The sequence below is a fragment of the Lissotriton helveticus genome, unplaced genomic scaffold (assembly GCF_964261635.1).
Source record: "Lissotriton helveticus unplaced genomic scaffold, aLisHel1.1 SCAFFOLD_704, whole genome shotgun sequence".
Lineage (NCBI taxonomy): Eukaryota > Metazoa > Chordata > Amphibia > Caudata > Salamandridae > Lissotriton > Lissotriton helveticus.
Window position 1 is genome coordinate 22,062 of NW_027611819.1, and position 15,416 is coordinate 37,477.

Below are 15,416 nucleotides of genomic sequence, written 5' to 3' on the forward strand. Positions count from 1 at the left end.
ATCCACTCGGAAGTGACCCTCCCGCGCCAGGATATGCACAACATCTCTGAGTTACCCAGGCCGAGAATCGTATATCCGTAGTGGAAGACACATTGCATACTTTAAATTCAGAATTCTCCGACCCTAAGACAACCCTAAATTAGGTTTCCTGTAGGGTGCACGACGCTGACAACAGGGCACGCAGGAACAACTTGCGCTTTAATGGATTCCTGGAGGATGCAGAGTGACCAGACCATGGAACTTTCCTGACGACTTAGTTCAGCCTCCCTCCCAGCTGCGTAGTTCTCACCCTGCTTCCTAATCAAGTGCGCTCATAGGATGTCTAATGCATGGTTGCCGCCTGGGGCTCCCCTGCGACCTCTGATCGCCTGATTCCTCAACTTCCAGAACCCAGACCAAATCCTTTTAGAGCTGAGATAACTAGGAGAAATTAAATACACCAACGCAAAAATAGTCTTCTTCCCTGACTATTCACGAGAGGTACAGAAGATAAGACCAACATTTGACTCCGTTAAATTGAAATTGTGCCCTTCCATTTCAGTACACGTTGCTGTTTACGGCTAAACTAAAGGTCCTCTTTCAGGACAGCACACTCTTTTTCCAGACCTCAGAGGAGGCATGGATGTGGATTGAAAATAACTCCCCTCGCCCTCTACCCTGGGGTCGGGGATTAAGGGCCACAGTCAACACACACGGATCCTCTGAAAATCCCAGACCCTAAGCAGCGAAGAGAGAAAAGGAGACTCGCAGATCACCGATGGGGACACCTTTTGAAAGGAACACCTCGCATGCTGGAAAGAACACAACCACCAGACTCCAATGAAGACTCCACACAAGTTAAAAACCTTAAGATGCTGCCCCACCACAAAAACAGTAATACCACTGAGCCTTTGACCAGGATTACTCAGCCGATTCGGAGTGATCACCCTCTCCTTCAAAGCATAAATCTTATGGAGAAAATCAGACCCTACAACTGAGATCTGGCAAGAGTGGCTAAGAAGGCTGAGATGCGGGACAAGCTGGTGGCAGAGGGGAAAATAAAACTGCTAAGAAGCCCCCCAGACAGTATCTCATTAAGCCCAGCTGGGCTGAAAGACTTGTTTTGAATCCATATCCTTATGTTTTATAGTGGGCGCTATTACGGGCTAGAAACCAAGGAGTAAGGGACAACCGAATCCCACCTTCATATGCAGGATATGGGGATAGTCTATGGGCGTCCCCTTTCACCGAGGTCGCGCCACCAGGAGGGACTTCGTCTCGAAACTGGGCTTGAGGGGATGGGGGGGGGGAATAATTGGATACTGCCAAAGACATGAGGGCACTCAAAATCCATTCACCCAAAACTGGGTTCGTAAACCGCAGATGAGCCGCAAAGGCTGCCACCACAACACGGCTTGCATGCTTCTAGCAGCGTCAGTCCTTAAGGAAAGCCGCACATCAGAGTCTTACCGTTGAGGGAGTTGGAGGCAAAGCTCGTGGGCTCATCCTTTCTGGAGCTACAACCTCCAAACGAAGTCCCCTCTATCCCTACAAATTGCAACACACCTCTCTGCGTGGGGAGTAGAGGGGCTTAGTTTAACAGGTTACTCCTTCAGCAGTGGGAGGAAATAGAGTGTCCTGTCCATTGTTAAGCAGAGACACTGCTTGGAGTTTTACACCACACCACCAAACATACCACCTCAACAACATGCATTCAGTTAGGAAGCCCTGCAAATGTTGCAAAATGAAGTACAGGCTCTTTTAAACAACAATGCTATTAAACAGGTGCTTCCACACCAATGAAGCTAAGAAGCATACTCCATACTTACTCATTTACTAGGAGGATGCTACATAGCTACATTTTGTTAGAGCACTACAAAACGAGAACTCCGCAGGATGTAATCCCTCTGCTTTCACATGAGGTCACAAGGTGACCCTCAGCCTCAAGGACGCCTACTTCCACAGCCCCATATATCTCACACATCTCCACTACCTGCGCTTTGTTGTAAGTGGACAGTACTGTCAATTCATTCAGTATTCTACCATTTGAGGGTGAAAACAGCCCCAAGGATATTTATGAAATCTCGAGCAGTGGTAGCAGCACATATGCACCTCCAGGCATTCATGTAGTGCGATATCTGAACAATTGGCTGAAAAGACCAGCAACCAACCACAATTCCCAGCACATATGGCAGTGTTCGTGTCAGTGCTGCACATGCTAGGGTTTAATTTGCATGTGAAAAGTTGCATCTCAACCCACCGCATGTCCAAATTTTTCTTGGTGCCGTTTATCACAGGCAAAGCTTATCTGAAGCAAAATGTGGTGATGGCATTCCAAAGGCAACCACCTCTTTCTCAGACACCATGTCTTTTAACTATGAGCACCGTAATGAGGACTGTTTGGGATGCTGGAGTTATGGAAGATTGCATATGTGCGTTTCTAGCGTGGCCGTGGTCTCAAGCGGAGGGTCAGTGGTAAGATCTACTGTTAGGTGGGTCCCATAGTGCAGCACTGTTTCAAATGTTAGAACTACAAGAACGTGTTGCTCAGCTGGCCATTTCTAGACCCTACACCACAGATGACCATCACAACAGGTACCACACTATAAGGGGTGAACACATCATCTATATGACTGTTGAGGGTACTTGGACGCCAGCTCAACGATGGTGTCACATCAGTTACCTGCAACTGACTGTAATTAAGTTGGTGTTCAGAAGAGGCTTTCTGAGTTTGTTGGAGATACTTGTCTCTATACGAGAATTAAAGTGCTCTAGCCAGAAATAACCTTGCATCTTGAAATGGGAAATGCATACTATAGCGTACAAAATCCTGTGTTCTTCAGTGAATATTTCCTTTCAACTCCAATCACTAGAGCACAATTCGCACAGCTCTCTAAAACTGCATTGATGATTAAACACATTTTTTTTAATGAAAGTCTTTTGCATGTGATGTAGTATTTTATTTAGTTATTTTAGTTTCTAAAAATGTGCTTCTTTTTGGGACATAGGGTTTTTTTGATATTCCTGTGGATAATTTATATGCGGAGCCTGCAGTCTTGAAATGGATTCGTGAAAATATTCCTGAGTGGAAGACTTGTACTATTGTCTCGCCTGATGCCGGTGGAGCAAAGAGGTGAGAAGGGTGTTAAGATGATATATACTAACAGGAGATCTGCTGTCCTCTAGTCTTATCTAATACTCTGTGACTTTTGTGTGTTGCTACCCTGAGATTAGGTTTAATGTTTTCATTTCTAAACGCTTTTGTGAGTGATTTGTTTTATTTTGTTTACTTTTTTGTGATCTGTGATGGTTTTTGAACCACATTAAGCACCTACACTCCTACCAGGAGTGCTAGTCTCCTCCTCAAAGTGTGTTTATACGGGGAACATCCTTTACAACGGAACCGTTACAACGCATGATTTACAACGTAAGTCGTTACGACTTTCGCTGGAGGGCGCTCTAGGATAGGGAATAGTTTAATTTACTATCCAACACCTTCCCTACTATCCACGTGGACTGGGGATGGAATAGTAAATTAAACTATTCACTATCCAGCGCCCCCCAACGCAAGTCGTTGTAACAACTTGCGTTGTAAAACCTGCGTCGTAACGGTACGCGTTGTAACGGTACGCGTTGTACCGTCATACATCCGTTCATACCTATGCTCCCCACCATTTCTATCCCTTCTTGAAACAATATGTTCGAGGCATGTGGGCTGCTGAATTTATATCTATGCATGGATCGCCACCTAGTGTTGGGTCCGGATGATTGCACATTGTTGTCCTGGAAGAGTCTTCGAAGTGTCACGAGATAGGTGGCTCCTCCCCGGACTATAGTGCGCATGGGCATCCCATCCATGCTCAGATTTTTTTTTCCGCCATTGGGTTCGGATGTACTTCTTAACTCACGTTCGGAATATACATTAGTTGTTCTTTTTCGAGGCCAAAAGGCCTTAGGGGCGTCGGTATTGTCTTTCGTTCGGTGCCCTTTACCTTTCCAGTTCTTTGAACTAGACTTCGGAAGACTTTTTGCCTTTCGACACCAGAGGCCCCTCGACGATTGACGATGGAACGGAGTCCGTTCAAGCGCTGCCCCGTCTGCAACGCGAAATATCCCCACATCGACGTGCACCCGGTGTTCAACAAATGTCTCTCACCGGACCACGACGAGGACAGCTGCATTGCCTGTTCGAAATTCAGGTCGAAGAAAACTCTCCGTCTTCGCCGCGCTGCACGACAGTCGGCGCGAGAATCGGCACCAGACCCGGAAAACATCTTCGGTGGTGACAACGAAGAACATGTACAAGAAGTGGATCCGGAGCACTCGGATCCTGCGTCGGAGCCAGACTCCACCTACAACGAGGACGAGGAAGAACTCTACGTCCATGATGAAGACATCGTCGAGGTAGGAGACTACGTACAACCTATCGGAGCCGTCGACGACGACTCAAGCGAGGAGCTAGGCCCAACCGCAGTAGCGGGGCCCCGTAAAGACTCTTCCACGGCTCAGGTCGAGGCATCGCCGGAAGGCCTTAGCCAAGATCTTCAACACCGTTCTCTAGTCCCACTTCAAGGCCCGACTAAGAACATTTCCAAAGAGCCATCGGTCGATCGACCACTCTCAGTGGAGAAATCGAAACCGACGCCTACAGACACAAAATCGAAACCGACACTGGTTGAAAAAACCATCGGCTCGACGACTTCGGAACATTCCAAGTCGAAACGTGCGCTCGACCCCTCGGGATCGAAGGGGGGCGTCGACCCGAAGATCGGATCGACTACGCCTGTGTCTACAGTAAAACGCGTCCCGCTCCCTTCGACGTCCGGCTCCAAACATGGCGCCTCTTCCGAAGGACTCGAGACCCAGAAGACAATCGATCCGAAGATAAAGAAGCCACTGTTGGTCAAGGCCTTCGACCCGAAGGCGAAAGTTGGATTTAAAGTCCCTACCGTGTCGAAGCCCAAGGGCGTTCCTGCTGCGCAGCAGCGGCTCGAATCGACGCACAGCCTCAAACGCACTGAACTATCGAATTCGGTCGAATCGAAGACACAGACTCCATCAAAGAAAGTCAGTCCGTCGCCGATGCTTACGGAGCCAATAAAGTTCGGACTACCCCCAACAGCACGGCCTAAACCTGTTCAACCTACACAGGCTACCGACTCTTCCAAGTCTACGTCGGTTGCCGCAACCACTCGGCCTCGGTCGGAAGACGTTGTATTCCAGCCACCGTCCCACGACAACCAGTCGCAACTATACATCGACTCCGAATCGGGTCGACTCACCATTTACAAGCGTAAAATCAGGCCTGAGGCGCCTATGGAACATTATAGGATACCACTGAAGAAAAAGAGAGACTCTACCACCTCTCCTGTTCTTTTTGAGCCCATGCCATCATATGGTCAGGCCTATACCTACTCTCCCACAAATGTCACTGAAGATGTGGAGGAAGGGGACAATGAGGACCAGTTCAACTATCCCATTGATACTGATCAGGATGAGTCCTAGCCGTGGGCTGACACTGTGGACCCTGCTGAGCCACACACCACCCCTGATACTCTTTCATATGCTGTCAAGCCTTCACCTACTGAAGACACTGCTGCGTTCAACGCGGTGATTGAGAGGGCGGCGCATAACCATGACGTAGATATGCACACTGACCCAGTGGAGGAAGACTTTCTTTTTGATACGTTCTCCACATCAGAAAGGTCTATCAAAACTCTGCCTATGCTCAAAGGTGTGCTCAAACATGCAAGTGACATTTTAAAGAGCCCACTAAAGCTAGGGTGGTGAACCCAAGAATTGAGAGGAAGTACCGGCCTGCGCCTGCGGACCCTACCTACATCAAGGGTCAACCCCCACTGGACTCCTTAGTAGTGGCTAATGCTCGCAAGAGAGTGAACTCTCAGACAAAGGGTGATGCTCCTCCTCCGGACAAAGAATCCAAGATCTTGGAGGCCTCTGGAAAACGTGTGGCAGCTCAAGCGGCTAATATTTGGAGAATCTCCAACACCCAAGCCCTGTTAGCAAGATATGACAGGGCACACTGACACGTTAGAACAGTTACTGCAACACCTGCCAGATGTTTATAAAGAGGGGGCAGAAATGCTTATTCAAGAAGGGAAGTTAATCTCCAACGCGTCCATTAAGTGTGCGTTGGATGCAGCTGACACAGCAACTAGGGCCATAAACACTAGCGTTTTGCTCAGGAGGCATGCCTGGCTCCGCATCTCTGGATTTAAGTCGGAGATCCAAACTACCCTGCTCAATCAGCCAGTAAACCCTGACTTCCTGTTTGGTCCGGAGGTAGACAACACTCTTGAGAAGATTAAGAATGACACTGAAACTGCGAAATCCATGGGAGCTCTGCAGTCTCAGCAGTTCAGGGGCGGTTCCTTTCGTCGCTCCGGTAACAGGGGAGCCTCAAGAGGACAAGCATCGCAACAAGCCCAGTACACCAAGGGGGGGGACACAAACCACCTATAACAAGAACAATAGGGGTGGATACCGTGGAAACAGCAGCAAGGGCAGAGGACGTGGAAATAATACCAGGTCCTCCACCACTAACAAGCAGTGACGTCTTGTCACTGCCCCCCGACCATATAACACCGGTCGAGGGGAGACTCGAGCAGTTCCTGCCGGTCTGGGAAAGCATTACCACGGACAGGTGGGTGAGACAACTTATACCACACGGTTATTGTCTAAAACTAACCTCCACTCCACCCAACATACCCCCAAGGCACCGTCCTATGTCCGCCGAGCACATGCACTTATTGCAGCAGGAAGTCATATCCATGCTGCAAAAAGGCGCCATAGAACTCGTGCCTTTGGAACAGCAGGAACAGCAGGGTACAGGAGTGTACTCGCTGTACTTCTTAATCCCAAAGAAGGACGGGTCTCTACGGCCCATTCTAGACCTCAGACCTCTAAACCAATACATCCTGTCACAACCCTTTCACATGCCAACGTTTCAGCAAGTTCTGCCGTTGCTCAGTCAAGGAGATTTCCTAGCAACATTAGATCTAAAGGATGCCTACTTCCACATTTCCATTCACCCCAGTCACAGGAAATATCTCAGGTTCACCATCAACAACCAGCATTACCAGTTCAAGGTCCTGCCTTTCAGAGTCCCTACAGCCCCCAGGGTGTTTACGAAGTGCTTAGCGACAGGGGCCACGCATCTTCGGCGGCAACACATACATGTCTATCCATACCTGGACGACTGGCTTGTACAGGCAAAGTCAGCCCAGCAGTGTGCCGACCACATGTCCCGCACAATTCACCTCCTACACAGTCTGGGATTTTCGCTCAATTACCAAAAGTCCCATCTTCACCCCGCACATGTACAGCAGTACCTAGGCGCGGAAATAAACACCCTCGCTGCCACAGCGCAACCAAACTCAGCGAGAGTCAACAGCATGCGGGTGCTGATTCAAAAATTCAGGCCACAACACTCACTCCCGGCGCAGGTGTTCATGCAACTGATAGGCATGATGGCCTCCTGCATCTTTATAGTCCCCCACGCGAGGCTACACATGCGTCTGCTTCAGGAATGCTTGGCACGTCAGTGGAACCAGGCTCCAAGACAGCTGAAAGACCTAGTGTTGGTGACCGGTCGTGCATACAACTCTGCATTGGTGGAACACACAAAACCTTTGCAGGGGACGACCGTTCCAAGAGCCTGTACCACAGATAGTACTGACGACGGACGCATCTCTCCAGGGATGGGGAGCGCATGTCCTCCACTATACAGTGCAGGGACTATGGACACGGCAACAGCAGAAAATGCACATCAACCTACTGGAACTGATGGCAATCTTCATGGCGATGAAGGCATTCAAGTTGCATCTCTGCAACAAAGTCGTGTTGATCCGGACGGACAACATGACTGCGATGTATTACATCCAGAAGCAGGGAGGGACACACTCCCCACAATTGTCACACCTAGCACAGTGCATGTGGAAGTGGGCCATTCAAAGGAACATGTTCCTCATGGCGGAACACCTCCCGGGCAAGGACAACCAGATGGCGGATCTGCTCAGCTGCACTGTAAATAGGGGGCAGGATGCACACCTCTTAATCCAAATTCTCAAAGTTTATTACTTTTTCTCAAGCTTGCGTGCTGATTGAGTCTTGTGCCATGCCCTAATGGCACTAAATTTAACAATTTCACTGTAGTGGGAGCTACATCTAGCCCCAAAAAACAATCGCACAGCTAAATGCGCACAATTGCATAATTATTTCTCAATCTTTTCAATGTTCATCCATTTCAATCCAAGGTTTTCCAATTTTTTAGTTCTTATTCTTCTGTCTCAGTTTGAGTCCACACGCATAAGTGTATATGCTATTTACGAGTTTTTATTGTTCAAACCATGTCTATCCAGACTTTAAGAATGAGCAGGACTAAAGCATAAATTCATTTCAGGCAGCGTTTATTGAACAAATACCCAATGCATTTCGGGCTTGACGCCCTTCTTCGGGGGTCACTGTAAACAAATGAAAATAACCACAATCACAAACTGAGTTATCCACTTCAGTATGGCATTACCACTGCTAACCCAATATTAACTAATACTGTTGCATGATCCCAAAGAAACATTTATACATTTAAAATACTTTCCGCTACAAATCTATGCATTACGAAAGTGCCTAAATAACATGCAGTTTCCTTAATTTGATTTTCCTTCTTTAAATCCTTGCCACATGCCTATTTTGCGCGCAGTCAAAACCTCCACGTCACCCAGTGCCTTAAATACGATTCTACAAGCAGTTAGTCCTCCCCGTCACCTAATCCCTTACGTGCAAGTTCTTCACAATGCCTCTCAAATGTTCCTCCGCAGTGTATTACCAGTGTACCCCTCCGAGACCTCTCCGTGTTCAAAACCCTCAGCATACTCCCTTAAGTGATAAACCGTATACAAATAGCCGAGGCTTAACCCACAATTTCACCGCTCTCTCTAACCTCACTCAGCAGACACAGCCATCAGATGCAGATACATCCCTCGGTGCTCCAACCATATTTCCAGCAGTGGGGTCATCCAGAGATAGACCTCTTCGCCACACACGAAAAAGCAAAATGCCGCGCCTTCGCCGCCAGATTCCCACACCCGCAGTCTCAGGGCAATGCAATATGGATGAACTGGTCCAACAAATTTGCGTACGCCTTTCCTCCAGCACCACTCATACCGCTGGTGGCACGCAAACTGAGGCAGCACTCCATGACACTCATCCTGGTTGCTCCAACGTGGGCAAGAAAGGCATGGTACACCACGTTCCTAGAGCTTTCCGTGGTTCCCCACCAGCGCCTAAAACTCACACCCAGTCTCCTCACTCAGAGCCATGGAGACATTCAGCACCCAGATCTGCAGCAGTTGAGCCTTGCAATATGGCTCCTGAGGTCATAGTTTGGCTACCTAAACCTGCCTCCTGACTGTATGGACATCATAAAGGAGGCTAGGCGACCTACCACCAGGGCCTGCTACGCGGTAAAATGGAAGCGTTTTGTTATCTATTGCTCCAATAATAACATAAATCCACTTGATGCTTCCACACAAAACATCATATGTTATTTAATGCACCTGTACAGGTGTAATCTGGCGTATAGTTCCATCAGGATACATTTAGCAGCACTGGCGGCTTATCTTCAAAATAGACAGCACCTATCCCTTTTCAGAGTGCCAGCCATTTAAGCTTTTATGGAAGGACTGAAAAGGGTCATTTCTCCAAGACACCCGCCTTCGCCGGTCTGGAACCTCAACATAGTCCTCACCAGGCTCATGGGCCCACCATTTGAACCTCTTCACTCTTGTGAAATACAATTTCTCACATGGAAAGTGGCTTTTCTGGTCGCAATTACGTCACTACGACGGGTTAGCGAGCTGCAAGCCCTCACTATTCAGGAGCCTTTCATTCAAATTCATGCTAATAGGGGTGTGCTACGCACCAACCCCAAGTTTATGCCCAAGGTAGTGTCGCAGTTCCACATTAACCAAGCTATCGAACTACCTGTATTCTTCCCTAATCCTGATTCAGTGGCAGGCCGAGCACTACACACACTTGATGTTAAAGAGCTCTCCTGTATTACATAGACAGGACTAAAGACTTCAGGAAAACTAAACAACTGTTCGTTGCCTTCTCTCCACAGCACAAAGGCAACCCAATTTCTAAATCAGTTATAGCCAGATGGATTGTTAAGTGCATCCAGATCTGTTATGAAAAGGCTAAACGCGCGTTAACAGTCCCCCCAAGAGCGCATTCCACACGCAAATTAGGGGCATCCATGGCTTTCCTAGGTAACATTCCTCTAGAGGACATATGTAGAGCAGCTACATGGACCACCATACACACATTCACCAAACACTACTGCGTGGATGTACACTCAAAACAGCAAGCTGCTGTAGGTCAGTCTGTTCTCAGAACTCTTTCAGACTGCTGCAGCTGGCACGGGCAACCGCCAATAAGGAGGGTACTACTATTTATTCTATGCATTGATATAAATTCAGCAGCCCACATGCCTCGAACGGAATATGTAGGGCTGCTGATCTATGCATAGATCGCCGCCTAGTGTTGGGTCCGGATGATTGCACATTGTTGTCCTGGAAGAGTCTTCGAAGTATCACGAGATAGGTGGCTCCTCCCCTGGACTACAGTGCGCATGGGCATCCCCTCCATGCTCAGATTGTTTTTCGCCATTGTGGCAGAGATGGAGTATGATACAGTGAGTGATGACCATGCTTGAGAATAAAACTGAGTGCTACAGCTGCGACAGGCACCGGGAAGGAAGGAGGGCGGGCGGGCGATATAAATATCAGCAGCCCTACATGCCAAGAACAGATGCATACTGGTAAGTAGCATATTCCATTTAAGAATTCATTCTAGTCTCCTGTGTAGTATTAGAGGTGAGCATGTACAACAAAAGATTTCTGCCACGTTCAAGTTGAAGGAGCACTCTGCATCCCTTTTAAGTACCACACATCCGAGGTTAGACTGATACATCCTAATGCTGGTGATAGAAACTGGGCTTCTTTGCAGATGCCCCCCTCCCCACTTTTCTGCCCCATTTTAAACTGCTAGATGCTGTGTTTTTACTCCGATAATGTACTGGAACCTGCTACTCAGGCGCCAGTGCCTGCGTTCTGTCCCCTAAAAGTGATATTAATTGGTACACCCAGTTGGCAAGGTACTTTGCCCCCTGATAAGTCCCTAGTATGTGGTACCAGTCGTACCTAGGGCAAAGGTCATACAGGGGTCCCCAGGATTGCAGCACTGTATTGTGCAGCCTTGTGAGACCAAAGTAAAAGTATGTCTGCAGGTCTGCCATTGCAGCTTGGCACAAGCAGTCGGTCTGCTCAAGAGTGATTTTGCACACACCAAGTGCTGCAGAGCCTCACCACTGCCTTCATAGGAGTAAGTCACTCGTAAGGTGTGGATATAGAGATGAACATTTATTGTGTATGTTCAAGGCCTGTGTGCTGTAGATACTCGCTTTGCATCCTCCTGCCATCTAGTGTTGGGTCCAGATGTTTGTACGTTGTTTTTCTTCAAAGAAGTCTTCTGCAGTCACAAAGTAAGGTGTCTCTGCCTTTCTGTCTTAGTGCGCATGGGCATCAACTTCATTGTTTTTTTACCGCCATCGGGTTCGGACATTGTTTGTGGTGCTCTGGTTCGAGACAGTTCTTTGAGATCCCTTCAGTGTGCAACCCACTGTACCCTCGTCGGTATTGTTTCAAACGCATTTCCCATCCTCCGTGTGTCAAACTTCCCTGGTTGGATTGCGTAAAATCGAACTGCGGCCTTCGTGCCTAGCTCGTTTCCATTAACTTCCACTCTAACAAAACCTTATTTGGTGATGGAACAGACTGCATTCCAATTCTGCCCTCGGCACGCTCTAAATATCCATGCACTTCACAAGGACTGTAACCAGTGCTTGTCTGTAGCACAAGGAAGACAACTGTGACGCCGGTCGCGCATTTTGATAGAAAAAAATAACCTGCGGGGCTATCTGGCTCGGTGAAGAGAAATGCAGCAGCAGAGTATCGAAGACACCCCCAATATCTTTGGAGAAGATATCGAACACAAAGAAATGGAAGCGTCCTAAGAGGAATGGGCCTTCTCCATCAAGGACTCCGATTCTGAACTGGAGTCCCAGGATGTCCCAGCTGGTCAAGGGGCTGTGAGTACCAAACCCCCTTTGCCCACAAAACCTGCTCTCACCAAACAAAAGGCTTCCGGGCCACTACTGCCATTCGGCTATGGTAGGCACAGAGACTCTGCTTTGAAAGCCCCGCCCTCCAGCTCGGCACCAAAAGCGCCAGACAAGCTTTCCTGCTCAAGTTGAGACACCACACCTACGACCCATACAATTTCGGTTCCGAAGGACAAAAAGGAAAAATTCCGGCTCAGCACTGAAAAGCCTCTGGAGCCAAGTCTGGAAACTATGCATGAAAAGCCGAATCCAAAAGAAAATGAATATTAATCCAGAAACTGGACATATTTCTACAAAACCTGTGATACTATCATCCTCCAAAAGGAAGATTCCTAGCTCACTGGATATAAAATACCTTTAAAAAAGGACATGGTTACTAGCCCTCTTCACCCCATTCCTTATACCCCTCTAGTACCTTTAGTACCAAGTTTAGACCCTCTAGACATTACACCACAGGGCTCTCCTCATACGGATCATGACACAGGGGTTTGGGATCACAGTTATGGCCAACCACCACCAGATCCATGGGTAATTATAATATAGATCCTCCCACAGACGCAGATCTATACTCCTGCAAAACCTTCCCCTCCCGATTACAACACCTTATATCAGGAGTTAATTGCCAGGGCCACCACATACAATTGAGTCACTTTACATAAACAGTCTTTAGAATAAGGTTTTTTTATTTGAAATCTTGGGACTACAATTAGAACAACACTGCCGTCAGCAATATAAAAGGCATGATGCGCCATACAGAAGACCTTTCTAAAGACCCTGTACGTGCACGTATTAGAACACCCAGGGTTTATTAAAAAAAAAAACACAAACCATCCGACCCAATTTTTTATTAAGGCCCGGCTTCCATTAGACTCTTTGGTTGTGCTTCACAGCTGCCACAAGGAGATTATGTGCTATTAAAAGGGAAGGGCAGGGCTGGGGCCAGGGCACTTAGTCAATAGTGCATGTTGTCACTGAAGCATGGTATCCCGTCACCCTAATTGCTTGATTTTACTGGCGAAAAAAGTGTCTCTCGAAGTGTCAAACATTTGGCAATAGAATGTCACTCCTAAATACACTGAAACCATGGAAGTGTCACAGATAAATCATTGAAATATCCCTGATAAACTATGTGAGAACTTGGCAGCTACGACTCTGGAACATCAAGGTCTCCAGAGTGCATATGTGCAGGCATAGTTGCTAGTAACAGACCACATGTTGTTGGATTGTTCTCCCTCTTCACCAGTTTACCTCTAAAGCTCTTCAGATTTATACTCAGTCCTTCTGTCCGATCCTCTGCTCATTCAGTAAATACGGTAACTGCCTAATCTCCTAGTCTGGTTTGGAGACATCCTGGCAGAAACAGTTTTTGCAGCGTGAATCTTTTCTGGATTCATTTGCTGTGCATTATTCCGCCACCTAGTGGTTCGGTCCGGAATGCTCCTTTCTATTAGCAGTCCATCTCTATTTATTTTGTATTCTTAGTCTTTTTCTCTCTTTTATTTGGTTATTTTGGTGTTGAACGTCACCTGTCCTACCATTTGATGTCTATTCCAGCCTCTTCTGAAGTCTTATTCCTTCCCAGGAAACTCCCATGCACGGTCTCCATTTTCAGATTCTTTTTTTTCCGCTGTTAGAAGCATTGCCAAGGGCTTTCCAACCAAGAAAGAGTTTACAAAATCGCCGCGAGAAGGACCTTAGATGTAAGATTTAGAAATTTATAAAGACTACACGTTGAGGGAGTCCTGGAGAATGTCCGGACGTGGGGTGGCGGGGGGCTCCCTGCGCTCTGTAAAATGGAGAATACACCCCTCCAATTCTGTGCCGACTTCAAACCGAATACTTTAGTAAATGTAAATGTAAATGTGGGATACTTGTAAAGCGCACTGTTACTCTACCCGAGTGTCCTGGCGCTGTAGACCGCTGGGGAACCAGTCCTGGTTTTCCCTGTGAGATGGTCCCTTTCTGGGTATCTCCAGGGTGAAACCAGGCATCCCCGGCGTCTGTGGGGGGCCGTTGTAGAGATGAGGCAAGCTTAATGCCCAGAGTTACCGAGTGTGTTCCCTGGTTAGAGTAGGCACTGAGGCGAGAATTATCGAGTCCGTTGACCCTGGTCCAAGACCCTGCCGCGTCGGGAATTGAACCCTGGTCCCGGGCCGTTTTCTGCTTACAGGTCTGCCGCCTCTAACCAGTGAGCCACACCTCTCCACTAAGTGACAAGAGACAATCGAAGTCAGGCACACTAGGACCTGCAGGGACAAAAGCACACTTTGTCTCTTAGAGACCTGTAGTTGTCGAGCAAGGAAGAACACCACATCGCTGAAGTTGCCGAAGGAGAGGGCTCAAGACGCCAAAATGAGGATCGAGAAAGAACAGCGAAACCAGAACTATAGACGCTTTCAGGTAACATTAAAAAAACTGAGTAGGGGTGAGTCTCGAACAAGGGACCTAACGACAAAAAGCTGCCTCTGTGTCTTAAGATCCTGCCTACATAAGGCAAACTGAGCCTGAAGGAGCCGCTCTGGTCGCCCAGCAAAGACACAGCAGGCAGGCAAACAACTGAAAAGACGGCAATGCCAAAAGATGATCAAAGTTGAGATAAGCCAAAAAAAGGTTGTGATACCAGAATGTTGGAAGCCTCAACTCTGAAGAGAAAATCTATTCCTTCACTCGACGCCGAAGACAGTGCAGCTGAGATAAAGAGCAATAAAGTAAGTCTTAAAGCCAAAATAAATATAAAGGTCGATGCCTCACTACAGAAATTCAGGGTTCTGCCAAAAACCTTTGACGAGGAAGCCACAAATCGAAAAGGAACCAGAGGACCTGGAGCCCAAATGACTCCGGAACCACAAGACTGAGGCACAGGTCAAAGAGGACGACCCAGAAGCTCAGGATATGTTCCAAGGGACAGAGGGTGTCAGAATATTTTGATATGCAGTAGCAGGACCTGCATTTCGTTCTCAAGAGGATTAAGACATGTATCCATTGAGACCTTTGCCTCCTGATGATGTAGCGATGTACAATCAATAGGGCGGCAGACAAACATGAGGCACAATTTGGAAGACGAAAAGTCACAATCCTGCTTCCTCCTAGAGACCTGCCTTCCCCAAAGTAAAAGTCCACATCTTCCCATGCTCTCAAGTATATTGGACCAAGGAAAATAAGCCTTTAAGGAGCCAGCAACATGCAGGTCTGTAATGCCATGGGCAGAGAAGAAATGCCCCCGTCCCAAAGCAAT

At 47.7% G+C, this 15,416-nt stretch overlaps 1 protein-coding gene across 1 annotated transcript in view; it reads left to right on the top strand.

The window, feature by feature from the left end:
• Positions 1 to 2,991: 2,991 nt before the first annotated feature.
• The window catches only part of LOC144806687 (ribose-phosphate pyrophosphokinase 1-like), a 129,881-nt gene continuing 117,456 nt past the window's right edge, over positions 2,992 to 15,416 (top strand). The window contains exon 1 of the mRNA XM_078672992.1: positions 2,992 to 3,112. The gene's annotated coding sequence lies outside the window, so the exon portion shown is untranslated. The remainder of the gene's footprint in view (positions 3,113 to 15,416) is intronic.